The sequence below is a fragment of the Aquila chrysaetos genome (assembly GCF_900496995.4).
Source record: "Aquila chrysaetos chrysaetos chromosome W unlocalized genomic scaffold, bAquChr1.4 W_unloc_3, whole genome shotgun sequence".
Taxonomy (NCBI): domain Eukaryota; kingdom Metazoa; phylum Chordata; class Aves; order Accipitriformes; family Accipitridae; genus Aquila; species Aquila chrysaetos.
This window is the reverse complement of record NW_024470323.1, coordinates 3,902,080-3,917,545: the sequence shown is the minus strand read 5'-3', so window position 1 is coordinate 3,917,545 and position 15,466 is coordinate 3,902,080. Positions and strand designations below refer to the sequence as shown.

At 43.1% G+C, this 15,466-nt stretch overlaps 1 pseudogene; it reads right to left on the bottom strand.

Moving 5' to 3' along the window:
• Positions 1-6,812: 6,812 nt before the first annotated feature.
• The window catches only part of LOC121232414, a 250,283-nt pseudogene continuing 241,629 nt past the window's right edge, over positions 6,813-15,466 (bottom strand).

Genomic DNA, 15,466 nt, shown 5'->3' with positions numbered 1-15,466 from the left:
CAGCCAGGCCTTTATTATTCTCTTCCACTGCATTCAAAGAAACGGAGCGATGATATTCAGATTGGGAGAAGGGGACTCTTTCCCTCACTAGAGCAGTTAAAGAGGCTGAAAAGCTGCATACCTCACAGGATGTTATAGTACAGGGTCCTTTCCCTCTCTTAAATTCAATCCTCAGTGGGTCACCTCCTCCAGAGGGAGTAGCCCAAAAGGCCATAGTAAGGAAATGGTATGCATACCTAGAAGGGATAAGCCAATTGCTCCCACTAAAAGAGGGTCCGACTAAGGTTTTCAAACTACAGCAACCTGTAAACCCTAACCCAGCCTTGCTGGGTTAACCGTATAAACCTTCTCCAATTGAGGAGGCACCTGAATTTGTGGCAGGCTCAGATGTGCAAGGAGTGTGGTTCACAGATGCATCTGCCCATCGAGTGGGATCAAAATGGCAATATAAAGCAGTGGCATTGGAGGTTGGTACTGGAAAGAAAGTCGAAGAAGAGGATGAAGGTAGTGCACAAGTAGGAGAACTACGGGCTTTATTACTGGCCGTAGAGAATGGTGCTACCATCGTCTGTACTGACTCTTATGCAACCTTTAAGGTGCTACAGAGTGGATATGTCACTGGGAATCTAGTAGGTGGGAAGTAGGTCATGTGAAAGTGTGGAGGACAGAGGACTGGCAACATCTCCTGGCAATAGGGAGATCCTGACCTTTAAAAGTGGGATGGGTGAAGGGACATGCTTGGGATGGAACCCCAGCTGTGAAATGGAATCAACAGGTCGACCACCTGGCACAAATCAGGATGGTCACCAGTGAGAAGGAAGATTGGGATAGACTAGCAGAATGGTTGCATATCAAACGAGGACACTCAGGGAAGGCAGATCTCTATTATGAATGCTGATCTCGGGGTTGGCCAGTGTCTATGAAAACCTGTGAAGCAATTCTTACAGCTTGCCCGCAATGCCGAATAAGGCTTAAAGCTAATCACCCAAACCAAGCTCCGGCCCAGCATATCAGAAAAGGCAAGGCTCTTTGGAGCACGTGGCAGGTTGATTACATTGGTCCTTTAAAACCATCTCACGGGAAGAAGTATATTTTTGGCAGGAGTGGAAGTGGTATCAGGATTGTCTATGGCAACGGCTGTTGGTACAGCCACTGGAAACCAGACAGTTCAGGTCTTGCGAGAGTGGTTTGGTATTCTACCTATTCCTGAATGCATTCAAAGTGACAACAGATCACATTTCACAGCCACAGTGGTACAAGACTGGGCTCGAGGGGAGGGCATCAAATGGGTGTTTCACACCCCATATTACCCCCAAGCCAATGGTATAGTTGAGCAAACCAATGGCTTGATTAAAAAACATGCTGATGTCTCACGCCACAACTGTGACACACGATTACCACAGGCAGTTTTTACAGTTAACAACGGATGGGGAAATTATGGTAGTCCAAAAATTCGAGCATTCGGTCCTACGGAACCATTAAGGGGCAAGGACTCTATACCAGACGACCAGAGACATCAGCTCCCACGGGAGACATACATGGGCCAATCCGTCATGGTGAAACTGCCCTCCATTGGTATTGTTCCTATGACCTTAGCAAAACCCAGAGGCCTGCATGCCTGGGAAGCCTTGGATGGGAGTGGAAAGACTCACCATATCAGTGCCCTGTGGATAATACCGGACTTCTAACCCTGTGACCCGGTTTTAAAACCGAGGCCTAGTTGTGCTTTTTTACAGGACCACGAAGGAACGAGACACTCCAGTCCTTTTGCTGACAGTGATGACTGTGACAGACGTGGATGATGAAGAACTGGATGATAATGTCATGGCAAAATGATGGACATAAATATCGCGAGTCCTTGACCTCACATGAGAGCAATGTAACAATTATAGTTGGTCACCAGATGTGACTATATCCTCCAAGTAACCCATGGGATCACGGGGTGGAGTTGGAATGGTACTACACTACCCTCTGAAATTTCATGGAGGCAATTGTTTCTGCCACAGGGACCAACCGGTTGGGAAAAGTTTTGATATGTTCGGATTTTCTTTCACGGGGTGGGAGACCAACCTTCTCTAATCTTTAATAATGTGTCCTGGGTTCAGCTGGGATAGAGTTAATTTTTACAGGAACCTGGGAGGTGGGGGGGCATAGCCGGGGCAGCTGACCTGAAGTAGCCAAGGAGCTATTCCATACCATGTGACATCATGCGCAGTATATAAATGGGGAGCAGGCTGGGGGGAGCTCTCTCGACTCTTGGTGGGGGAAGTGGCGGAGCGTCGGGTTCTCGGTGGTGAGCAGTTGCACTGTGCATCACTCTTTTTGTATACTCTTTCATTAGTACCCGTACTAATGGTTAAGTATACTCCCTTAAAACCTGTCCATACACTGAATATTCCTGTGTTCAATATTCCACTTTAGTTCTAGACCAGAAGGGAACAATGACCCACAACGAGCGTCAAACTCGCCAAACTGTACCCCCTTTTAACTTTGGAGGCAAGAGGTGACTGTACCACCACTCCAAGGAAACCAGTCGAATCATGACTGTGGTCACGGGGTGGATTGTGGCAGTACATCCCGCCCCCCCATCCTGCCAGCAGGAAACGAAGCTTCTCCAGGAAGGGAGAAGGGGAAGGAAACCCTGGAGGCTGCAGGTTGAAATTTGAACTGGCCAATTGAGATGCGCCAGGTACACCGAGGTGACCCTCCTGGCCAATAGAATTAAATGACCACAGGTCAGATTCGACAGGGGTATAAACGGGGTCCCGCCGGAGGACACGTTGGCAGTCCTCCTCGGAGCAGTGGGTCTGCAGTCGGGGACTCCCCCTCGGGTCGGGGCACGGCCCGAGGTAACTCCTCGAGGGAGAGAGCCCTCAGCTTTTAGGTGAGTGATACGCGCGTTTTGAGCCATCACTTTGAATCTTGGGGATTCTTAAGTCGGCCGTGTAGTATTGATTCTCTTTACATCATTGAGCCTGTGGTTTTATAAAATGTTACTGGACTTCTAACTAACTTTTGCTGAAGAATAAATCTGAGTTTTAACACCTGTTGGATTTGGTTATTCATGCATCCGTAACAGTGATGCACATTCCCTTGCCTACAATTCTTCCCACAGACAGTAGAGAATAAATTGCAATTAGATTTTCATAATTGTAGATAATTAACTCAAAATGAGCTGTTAATTATAAAAAACCCTATGTTTTTCAGTTCTTTATTATATTATTTATTTTACTTCTAAACTTAAATATCTCACTTCAGCAAGTTTAGTATTTTAAAGGACTTTCACCATTTCCTTTAAAATACCAGGATATTTTTAAGCTAAGTTTTGCTTATTTGAAGACTGAAATCAAGTTTAATGCTGTGAAGTTTTCTAGAGGAGATTTCATGTATGAACTGGAAGTAAGACAGGGCTGGTTTTCCATTAAGGTTCTGATAGCATTTGCTGTAACAAGAACCATTTGGCAGGTCAATTAAAAACAAATAAAACCAAAACAACCCCGCAAACAAAAAATCAAAACAATGCCAGCCCCCCAAAAAAACCCAAAAAAGACTGTTTAAAAAAAGGATGTATTCCTACCAGCTCTTCATCCTTTCTAAGCTCTAGCCACACACTTGCATGCCCTCTCTCGATACTAGCCTCTTTCAGCCTTACATTAGAGTAAATTATTTAGGGAGCATTCATCTGGTAACCTTTACAAAACTGAAGATGGCATATAGGAAGAAAAACTTCCAAGTGTTTTGCTGCCAAACATTGGAACCAGCTGGCATGGCAACTTGAGACTTCACGAACACATATTAACTTCCAAAAATTACAGTAAACTAAACCAGGGGAATTAAGAGAGGGTAGGGAACCTTTTGAAATCTGGAGCTCTCATTTGTTAATGGCACAGGTTTTCCTCATTTTCCCTGTTAGGCTATGTAGATTTTTGCAAGTTTTTAGTAAACTGTTGCCAAGAAGACCTACAGATGTTCTTGGTTACATTTTTCCTCCAAGGGGCTTAATGCTACAGCATCTGTCATGGTTTAACCCCAGCCAGCAACTAAGCACCACGCAGCCGCTCACTCACTCCCCCCCCCACCCAGTGAGATGGGGGAGAAAATCAGGAAAAAGCAGCAAAACCCACAGGTTGAGATAAGAACAGTTTAATAGAACAGAAAAGAAGAAACTAATAATGATAATGATAACACTAATAAAATAACAGCAATAATAAAAGGATTGGAATGTACAAATGATGCGCAGTGCAATTGCTCACCACCCGCCAATCGACACCCAGCTAGTCCCCCAGCGGCCCTTCCCTGCCCCCCCCCCCCCAGTTCCTAAACTAGATGGGACGTTACATGGTATGGAATACCCCGTTGGGCACTTTGGGTCAGGTGCCCTGGCTGTGTCCTGTGCCAACTTCTTGTGCCCCTCCAGCCTTCTTGCTGCCTGGGCAGGAGAAGCTGAAAAATCCTTGACTTGAGACTAAACACTACTTAGCAACAACTGAAAACATCAGTGTTATCAACATTCTTCACATACTGAACTCAAAACATAGCACTGTACCAGCTACTAGGAAGACAATTAACTCTATCCCAGCTGAAACCAGGACAGCATCTTAAACATATCATGACTCTTTATGTCTTTTGTTACAGTGATCAGATTTTGATCACGTCAGTCTGTGTGAAAACAAAACAAAAAAGCACCAGAATACAATGATGATATGCCACTAACTCACAGCATCCAAACACCCGGTTAAGCAGTGAAGAATTCCAAGGAAACTAAAAAGTCTTGCTGTTCTGGAGAAAGACGACTTATTCCTTTTCAGTTAAGGTGGATCTCAAAAAAAAAATAAAAATCAGTGTTTTGGGTTTGTGTGGCAGGGTTTTTGGTAGCAGGGGAGGGGCTGCAGGGGTGGCTCCTGTGAGAAGCTGCTAGAAGCTTCCCTGGCTCTGGCCAAGGCCAACCAAATCAGTGACAGTGGTAGCACCTCTGAACATATTTAAGAGGGGAAACCTGCAGTGGAAAGGGGAGTGGAATGCGAGAGAAACACCTATGCAGATACCAAGGTCAGTGAAGAAGAAGGGGGGGGAAGGTGTGCTGGAGGAGGTGATGCCCCTGCAGCCCGTGGTGAGATGGCAGGCTCTCCCCCTGCAGCCCATGGAAGTGAACCGTGGAGCAGATGCCCACCTGCAGCCCATGGAGGACCCCATGCCAGAGCAGGTGGGTGCCCCCAAAGATGGCCACGACTCCATGGGAAAGCCCGCGCTGGAGCAGCCTGTGCTTGAAGGCCTGCAGCCTGCGGAAAGGACCCATGCTGGAGCAGTGTCGTGGTTTAAGCCCAGCCAGAAACAAAGCACCACAAAGCCACTTGCTTACTCTTCCCCCACCCCGGCCCTGGTGGGATGAGGAGAAAATATAAAGGCAGGCTCATGGGTCAATATAAGGACAGGGAGGGATCACTCACCACTTAAGGTCACGGGCAAAAGACAGGCTCAACTTGGGGAAGAAACAAAATCAATTTAATTTACTACAAATCAAATCAAAACAAGGATATTAGGAAGTAAAACCAAACCTTAGAACACCTTCCCCCCACCCCTCCTTCCTTCCTGGCTCAACTCCACTCCTGGTTCTCTCTACTTCCTTCCCCCAGTGGTTCAGGGGAACAGGGGATGGGGGTTGGGGTCAGCTCACCACACCTTGTCTCTGCTGCTCCTTCCTCCTCAGGGGGAGGACTCCTCACTTGTTCCCTGCTCCAGCATGGGGTCCCTCCCACAGGAGGCAGTCCTTCATTAACTTCTCCAACGTGAGTCCTTTCCACGGGCTTCAGTTCTTCCCGAACTTCCCTGACGTGGGTACTTTCCACAGGCTGATCTTCAGTCACAAACTGCTCCAGCACAGGCTTTCCCATGGAGTCACAGACATCTTCAGGGGCCTCCGCTCCACTGCTCACCTCCATGGGCTGCAGGGGCATTAATCTCTTTGGGTGCCCCTCCTTCCTCACTAACCTCAATATCTGTAGAGACATTCCTCTTATTCCAATCCCCCTACTCACTTCAGGTTCCCCTTCTTAAATATGTTACCCAGAGGCGCTACCACTGTCACTGATTGGGTCAGCCTGGGCCAGAGGTGGGTCTGACTTGCAGCTGGGGGAGCTTCTAGCAGCTTCTCACAGGAGCCACCCCTGCAGCCCCTCCCCTGCTACCAAAAAAAAAAACCCGCGCCACACAAACCCATAACAAGCAGTTCATGAAGGACTGCAGCCAGTGGGAAGGACCCATGCCAGAGAAGTTCACGGAGAACTGTCTCCCGTGGGAGGGACCCCACGGTGGAGTGGGGGATGAGTGAGGAGTCCTCCCCCTGAGGAGGAAGGAGCGGCAGAGACAACGTGTGGCGAGCTGACCCCATCCCCTGTTCCCCTGCGCCGGCGGGGGGAGGAGGTAGAGAAAACTGGGAGTGGAGTTGAGCCAGGAAGGAGGGAGGGCTGGGGGGAAGGTGTTCTAAGGTTTGGTTTTACTTCTCATTATCCTTGTTTTGATTTGATTTGTAGTAAATTAAATTGATTTTGTTTCTTCCCCAAGTTGAGCCTGTCTTTTGCCTGTGACCTTAAGTGTTGAGTGATCCCTCCCTGTCCTTGTCTCGACCCACAAGCTTTTTTTTATATTTTCTCCTCATCCCACCAGGGCCAGGGGGGAGGAGTGAGTGAGGAGCTTTGTGGTGCTTTGTTTCTGGCTGGGCTTAAACCATGACAACAGCATTATTTAAAAAACAAGTAATTATTACTAATTGTAAAATATCATTTCTATCTGGGAGTTAAAGGCCAGAGTATTTTTTACATCAGGTCCAAATCAAGACTAAAGAGATGTTCTGGTCCTAGTTGAAAAAATAGCAAGCAGTACCTAGAACAGAGAACAAAAGCTAAGATTTTGTGTAAACTCCATTTTGCACTGGGCTAGGTTAGTGCCCTTAAGAGATGACACACAAAACCCGAGACCTCTACAGGAAGTCAACCCCTAAACCTTGAGTAATAACAGTTCAGCAAAACTATTGAGTTGACTCATAAAACACAACAGCCAATAAATTTTACCTTTCCTGTGGAAAAAAGCTCTTAATCTGAAACAAACACATGAAGAAATACACTTGGCAGCTGACAGCACACTGTCAAGAAGATATACCAACATTGTGAAGTACTTAGAATTGAAGAGAGAAATTACCTTAGCCCCATGCTGTTGCATCATCAGAGTAAGTTCTCTAGGTGCTTCATCAATGGACACATCTTCTGAACCAGGTACGTGGCCTCTAAACCTGAAAAAGCAGAGTTAGCTGGTTTTGCAGCTGGTCAAATCATCACACCAGGAACTCACCACAAAAAGGTGATTTGTGCATCTACAAACAGGGCACTTAATCACATTTAATGCAGAAGCTTTCACAACTGTTTTCACACTTTCAAACATACTTTTGTATTGGAAGGCTTACTTATGTTCAGTGCCTTTGCTTCTGAGGGTTTCCATTGGGGAAAAAGATTAGAAAAATTTCATTTACTGATTTCCAAGGACCTGTTCCCTTAAGAAAATGGTCTTAGTATCCAATAACAAACATCCCTGTTGGGCTCAGATTACAGCTCCAGCAGCACTAGAGCTCAAAGGCATCATATGTAAACTGCATAAAATGTAGAAGTTGTTTGAGATGGTTGTGTCTCCTGAAACTATGGGCCCACAAGTGATGCTCCATTTTTAATAGATTACCCCACCTTTTTCTTTCTCTCCAATGAAGATAGAAAAATCAGCAATAGAGGTAGTTTTCCCTTTTTATTTGTCTAAAATTCCTGTTTTCAGGATTTACCCATATTTGTCTGCATTACTGAGAAAAAATATTTTGCCATTTCTGGAACTCTCTATTCTGGTGTGGTTGGCATCAGGAGGAGTCACTGAACTGCCCCTTTCCCTGCACACACACCAGTTCTGATAGCCATGCAACTATTTCACATAGAGAGAAACTGCAAACTGAAAGTGCTATGCTCGCTTGAGGCTAAATAGGGAAATGTGGGATATTAAAATGCAGTTATGATGCAGCATGGCCAAAAAAAGGATCAATTCATACTTTCACTAAAAGAGCAGAAGAGTTAATAGCCAATAATTACAAACGGTCAGACCTTTTACTTGTCATTCAATGACAATACCTTCAGCAGCTCAGAATGGACCTTAACCAGCACTCCACCCATGCAGAAGGACAGACAAAAATAAACACTATCTGGAAATGGATTTTTGTTCTATTGTTTTTTTTATAATGTCATGATGTTAAGAGATGAACTAGGTTAGAGCCTCCTGACAATCAAACAAAGGGTATTTGAGCTTAGCTAAACAAATTTTTATTGTTTGTAGGATATAAAATTAACCTGTTATCAAGTGCAAAAGTGAATTATATACCTGGAACTGAAACAGAACTGTGATGCTTAAAGAGATTTACCTGTAAATATCAAACATTTAATTTTAAAGTGACTGAATATTTTTTTAAGAGCAAGCACGTTATATTCTAGTTGCTTTTCTTAGAGAGAATATGGCAAATTGCTTTAACCTACACCTCTGAAAAGAAATCACAAAAATACTTTGAGTCCTCAGATTGATCATACATTATTTTCTTTCATAGAATACTTTTAGGTAACTAGAGCTCTGTAAACCATAAAGTTGAGGGTTTTTTTTCAGAAAAAAAATGGCTAAAATAGGCATAATGGCATTAACAAGCACATTATTATAGATATATTTAAGGTCCCTTTATTTCTGGGCTTATGATGCCTCAAAGAAGCCTGAAAAATATCCATTAGAAACAAAAACACCAAAAACCTCATTATGTCCTTAATATTCTACTTGTTATTCATTAGAGGGATGCATACATAGAATTAAGGTATTTGATGATTAAGAATCCATCTGTTTCTACTTAATTCTCACCTGAAGTCATAATCCTTTGTTTGTGACCTCAGTCATTTTCAAAACATACAATTGTGATTGCCTCTGATAAAAAAAAGCATTTTTAAAGCCATATAAACACATTACATTCAATGTAAAATGCAATCCAAAATGACAAACAAAAGACCACCTAAATTACAGTATTCTTTTTTAGAGTTTGAAAAGTAACCAGGGAGCTGAGATTAAGAAGAGAAAGTGATATATTCCTCCATGGCGGTCATAATATGTGAATGTAGGAAGTGGGTCATGTAATGGAGACTCTCAGGGGATACTGTCAGCAGTTGCCATATTACAACAGAACTGAAAAAAGCATCCTTGTGAAACCCTCCTATTGCTTCTTCTAAAAGGCTACTAGATTTTCCCCATTGCTTTCCCTTCCTAATGCTGAAATACTAGTACTCAACCGAATTACACTGGTGTCGTGGTTTAACCCCAGCCAGCAACTAAGCATCACGCAGCTACTCACTCACTTCCCCCCCACCCAGTGGGATGGGGGAGAGAATCGGAAAAAAAAAAGTAAAACTCGTGGGTTGAGATAAGAACAGTTTAATAGAACAGAAAGGAAGAAACTAATAATGATAATTATAACAATACTAAAATGACTAATAATAATAAAAGAATTGGAATATACAGAACAAGTGATGCACAATGCAATTGTTCACCATCTGCCGACCGACGCCCAGTTAGTCCCCGAGTGATTATCCCCCCAGCCCCATGCCCCCCAGTTTATATACTAGAGATGACATCACATGGTATGGAATACCCCGTTGGGCACTTTGGGTCAGCTGCCCTGGCTGTGTCCTGTGCCAACTTCTTGTGCCCCTCCAGCTTTCTCGCTGGCTGGGCAGGAGAAGCTGAAAAATCCTTGACTTATGAACATTACTTGGCAACAACTGAAAACATCAGTGTTATCAACATTCATCTCATACTGAAACGAAAACATAGCACTATACCAGCTACAAGAAAGACAATTAACTCTATCCCAGCTGAAACTAGGACACCTTGCTACAAAGGGCTCCATTCCTTTTCCATATATATATATATATATATATATATATGGACACTCCCCCCCATATATTCCACATATATATATAAAATATATATAAAATGATCTCCATCTTTTCTGTAAAACATACTTCTTCCAGTCCCTACCTAGGAAGGTGCAATACTTCAAAACCGACCTCTCAAAGGAACGAAGGGGGAATGCCACATCTATGTCATCCACACTCACACTGCTCACTTGCCAAATGTCTGTATTTCTTGAAGTGCCTGCACTAAGACCAACCTCTCGTTTTCTTCTACTGCTCCTCTTTTCCTACCTAGTCTTTTAGCACTGCTTTTCTTGTGCCTTTCTTTCTACCACATACTCTTTTCCTCTGCTGCTTTCCACAGCTGTCATGCTGTTTCCCAACAGTATATGCTAATATACTAAAAAGTCTCCTCTACTCTACATCACTGTTAGAGAGAATTTGTGCCACAGGTTTTGCCTATCTTATTTTCTCAGTTCCATTCTCCCACTTTAACTATTGCTCATGTCTTCATTAGAAATTTTAGAAATTTTTTTTAAACTCTAAGTCTCAAAATCACCTGTTATAATCCACATGGGATTGCTGTAGTTGCTGTTGTTTTAGGAGCAGTTTTGCTTCTTGCTTAGCCAACAAATGTTGGAGTCGTTCCTTTTCAATTTCCAGCTCCATTTTCTGCAGAGGCAGCTTCTGCCTTCTTACAACCTTTTAGCCTGCTCTGTTTCTTTAGGCCCTGAGTCCACACTGTCATTCAGCCCAGAAACTCAAGAGTGCCTAGAATAATCACAGGTTTTGTGAACTGGCCCAGAGTGTCTTCTAAGTACCTGGCTGACATGGTGGCTCTCTTGCATGCTCCCTGAGCTCCCTACATGCCTGCAGGTACAACCATGACTCTCTTGCTGGGGGCATGTGCTCTGAAATTCATTTGCTTTCTGGTCCATCTCCTGAGCTGGTTTTACATGGTGAGGGCTCCTCTGCTTGGCTGGGGAAATCATATTGTTACACTTTCTGTGCAAGCCATTTTCCACCGGATATTCCTTCAGACACTCCTGATGATTGTAATGTATTTCAGTCCCATGATCGTGATTATTCCTGCACGGCTGAGACAATGCAACATGGGCTGGGCTTCCAGTCTTTGATGCTCTACTGTTCTTATAAAAAGTTTGTGGTCCTCCAATACCCAAGTAGGAACCATCTAGCTCCAGAGATGGTTGTTGACATGAGCTCTTCTTACTGGATACCTGCAATAAGAGAAACAATTTCCTATGAATTACCAAAATTTATCTTTGCTCACTCAGAAATAGACTTGCTGTATCATGCTGATGGACATACAGCCAAACCTGAGAAAATGTTTATCAGAAGACAGACACAAATCTGCTATCAAATCTACATTTCATTCCATCTACACAAGTGTAATAAATGTAAAACTACTGCCTGCAGGATCCTCAGCATAAAATGAGTCGCTTCAGAGTATCAAGTAGTTGTGAGCATCTAGGGTTACATAAAATCAACTTGAAGAGTGGCAAAAAACATTAAATGTTAATGTTTGAAAATGTTTAATTTTGAATACCAAGCCAAAAAAATCCATTCAGCCACTATAATACTCTTTGATTGGCTATTTGTGATGGAAAAGGACTTAACTGCAAGGTTCAAGCAAACAACTTATTTGAACTTCACTTACAGACTTAACACGCCACTACTGCAGGTTTTACAGATACAATGGAGGAATGCACTATTGCAATTTTTTAAGGCAAGAGTAGTACACTATTACAACCACAAGCGATTCACAGAAAACCACAAGCACACACGCATTTACAAACTTAAAACATAAACAATATTCACTTACCCCTCCAGGTAAGGGCTCTCAATCCCAGGGAAGCTACCTCGACCGGCGTCCCGATCAAAGGGGGGAAGGGTTTCCTTCGCAAGCCAACTGTATAGTTGGAGAAGTGACTCCCCCATTTCCAACCTGAATCTTAGAGTTTTTATCCCCTGACTTGTGGAATGGTGTGTATGACTATGTCTGAGTGGATTATGATATACGCCTAAATGGATTATGTATATCTGAGTGGAGTTTCCCCTTATCTTTCTTTCGTTGGTCTGTGATTGTTTGAATACACAAGGTTGTAATTTGAAACTGAAGCTGAAACCCTCCAGGTTTTGGTTTTTTTTTTTACCTTGCTTCCTCAGCAACTGAATAGTAGTTGGATTGAGACTCAGGGCATACTATTTGCTAAGGGACTTCAAGGCTCAGTTCAGGTTTTGGTTCTTTGAATGGTGCAGCCGCTGCCCTGTTTAGTTTAGGGTTTATCAGACAACCCAGGGCTAAGCTGTCTACACGGCTCCCCATGAGTCGTCTCTGCAGAGAGACAGGGCCTCAAGGCAACCCAAGGCTGGGTCACTTTTGTAACCCCCCATGAGTCGCCTGTGTGCACTAGACATGGTGAAACTCGTTTGTGAACTATGAGCCGGACAATCCACACACCATTACACAGCAGGAGATTTGATGTAAAACATTTCACCTTGCACTGAATAGGATATTACTTACAACTGGAAATTTGATGAGAGTTTTTGAAATATCTTTACAGAAACACAGATAAAAACCAACTACTTCCTGTAAAAAAATGGTTGTACATCAAAAGCTGTCATTTATATACAAAACATTTAAATTCAGCTATAAACATAAGTGATTTTTCAATTAAGTGGGCAAGTGATTATACTCTGATAAAACTCCGAAGAAAGCAAGCAACTGTAATTCTCATTTGTCAACCCAGCGCAAGCAAATTCTAGTAGTTTTGTTATACTCATGGATATTATGTAACAGACATCAAAATCTTACTTACATCCCGGAGTATCTTTGCACTATGGTTCATCTAGGCAGTTAAGCATTTGAGTTTTTATGCACATCAGAACAGCAGTGAATCAGGCACTTGCATTTCTTTGGCTAGACCTGTGCATTAATTTCAATAACATACTGATAAACTCCTCCAGCCTTTGGGACCTTTCACAAAGATCTGATTTTTTTAATTACAGAAGCCAGGATTCTTAAAGATAACAAAACCACTGCAGCGAAAGTGCTTTAGCAGGGAAATTTGGTATCCACTGATGGAAAGAAAAGTATTATTTGCACTCTGGCAATGCTTACAAAAGATAGGTATTTTCCACATAGAGTGGAAGACAGTCAGCAAGCCCCAAAACACTAGAATTTAGGAATGCAAGCAAGCATCCAGCAACTATTAGAAGAGATATATAATCCAAATCTATGCAATGTTTATATGTATAATTTAAATTCTTTTTTATAAATAAACAAAATACCAAATATACTATGCTTCCCTTCAAGACAACCAATTACAAGTTTCTTGTAAACTTCACAGTATGTAAATTAACGTGGATTAGCACCTGAATACTGATATTTTATTATTTCCAGTTTTGTGGATACAAATACATCCTCTCTCTATGTGATTGAAAGCCAAGGATGTCATGTTTTGCCCCAAAGGACCCAGTGAGTTGGAGGCATTTGCATTAATGTCAATGCTAAATGTCTGAGGAAAGTCTGGTGCTTGGACTGGGTGAAAAGTGCAGGACATCAAAATATTTTAAAGTCAGAAGGGCTGGCAGGGCAACTGAGCAGAAATGCAACATGCTGCCAAAAAGATGGAGTTTTGTTATTTATTATTTGTAGCGTGCCATGCTTATTTGCAATGTTTTCTAGACAAATAAAGACTACAAAGCCCTTTTAATATAAATTAGACGATTGTCCTGGTTTCGGCTGGGATAGAGTTAACTTTCTTCCTAGTAGCTGGTATAGTGCTGTGTTTTGGGTTTGGTATGAGAATAATGTTGATAACACACTGATGTTTTCAGTTGTTGCTAAGTAATGTTTAGTCTAAAGTCAAGGATTTTTCAGCTTCTCCTGCCCAGCCAGCAAGAAGGCTGGAGGGGCACAAGAAGTTGGGAGGGGACACAGCCAGGACAGCTGACCCAAAGTGGCCAAAGGGATATTCCATACCATGTGACGTCATGCCCAGTATATAAACTGGGAGGAGTTGGGTGGGGAGGGATCGCTGCTCGGGAACTAACTGGGCATTGGTCGGCAGGTGGTGAGCAATTGCATTCTGCATCACTTGTTTTGTATATTCCAATCCTTTATTATTATTATTGTCATTTTAGTATTATTATTATCACTATTAGTTTCTTCCTTTCTGTTCTATTAATCTGTCTTTATCTCAACCCACGAGTTTTGCCTTTTTTTCTCCGATTCTCTCCCCCATCCCACTGGGTGGGGGGGGAGTGAGTGAGCAGCTGCGTGGTGTTTAGTTGCTGGCTGGGGTTAAACCACAACAATAATACATAAAGGGATGACCAGCAACAGGAAGAAATATTACAGACAAGGGAAAGTAAGAGAATCCTGTGGTTACATTCTGTCTCTCGTTTCCCAACTCACCTGCTTCTGCTAGCATAGCATTTAGGGCACCAACAGAAAAAGGCTTTCAAGATGGCCAGTTTCCCAGCCCCCTAGGACAGCAGAAGGTGGCAGACCTGAATGTATTCCTAGAGGATCCTATCAGAACTGGCATCTTAGGGTGGTCTACAAAAAGCATACACCTACCTTTCGTCAGCCCATAAACAGAAGTAAAAAACAAAAAAAGAAGACTCAAAAGATGAAATAAGTGAGAATTTATTTTAGCAGTTTGTTTTATTGACTGAAGAGACAAGAGAATGTTAAGAAATCTAAGCACACAAATGAAGATGGTACAAAATAATCTTCAGGAGGAGGTTTAAGAAAAAAGGCCCACATCACAAATTAACTTCATGGCTAAGACTCTATTAAGAGTCCCTGAAGGCCCTAAAAGAGAGGCACCAGTTAGCAGTTGTTGACCTTGACTGCCATTAAATCTACCCTGATGGTCTCAGAAATGACATTGACATTTAAAGACTTCAAAACAAGGCAGAGAAACTTTAATGTTATTTCACAGTTACAATATGTTTGTTGTGGTTTAACCCCAGCCAGCAACTAACCACCACGCAGCTGCTTGCTCACTCCCCCCTGTGGCAGTACACTCCCCCCAGCAGGAAATGAAACTTCTCCAGGCAGGGAGAAGAGAAAAAAACCCAAACCCTAGAGGCCGCAGGTTGAAAATTGAACAGACCAATCGAGACGTGCCAGGTACACTGAGGTGACCTTTTTGGCCAATAGGGATTAAACGACCACAGATCAGATTCAACAAGGGTATAAACGGGGTCCCGCCGGAGGACGTGTTGGAATCAGTCCTCCTCGGAGCAGTGGGTCTGCAGTCAGGGACTCCCCCTCGGGTCGGGGCACCGCCCGAGGTAACTCCTCGAGGGAGAGAGCCCTCAGCTTTTAGGTGAGCGATACGCACATTTTGAGTCATCACTTTAAATCTTGGGGATTCTTAAGACGGCTGTGTAGTATTAATTCCCTTTACATCATTGAGCCCGTGGTTTACAAAATGTTACCAGAGTTCTAACTTTTTACT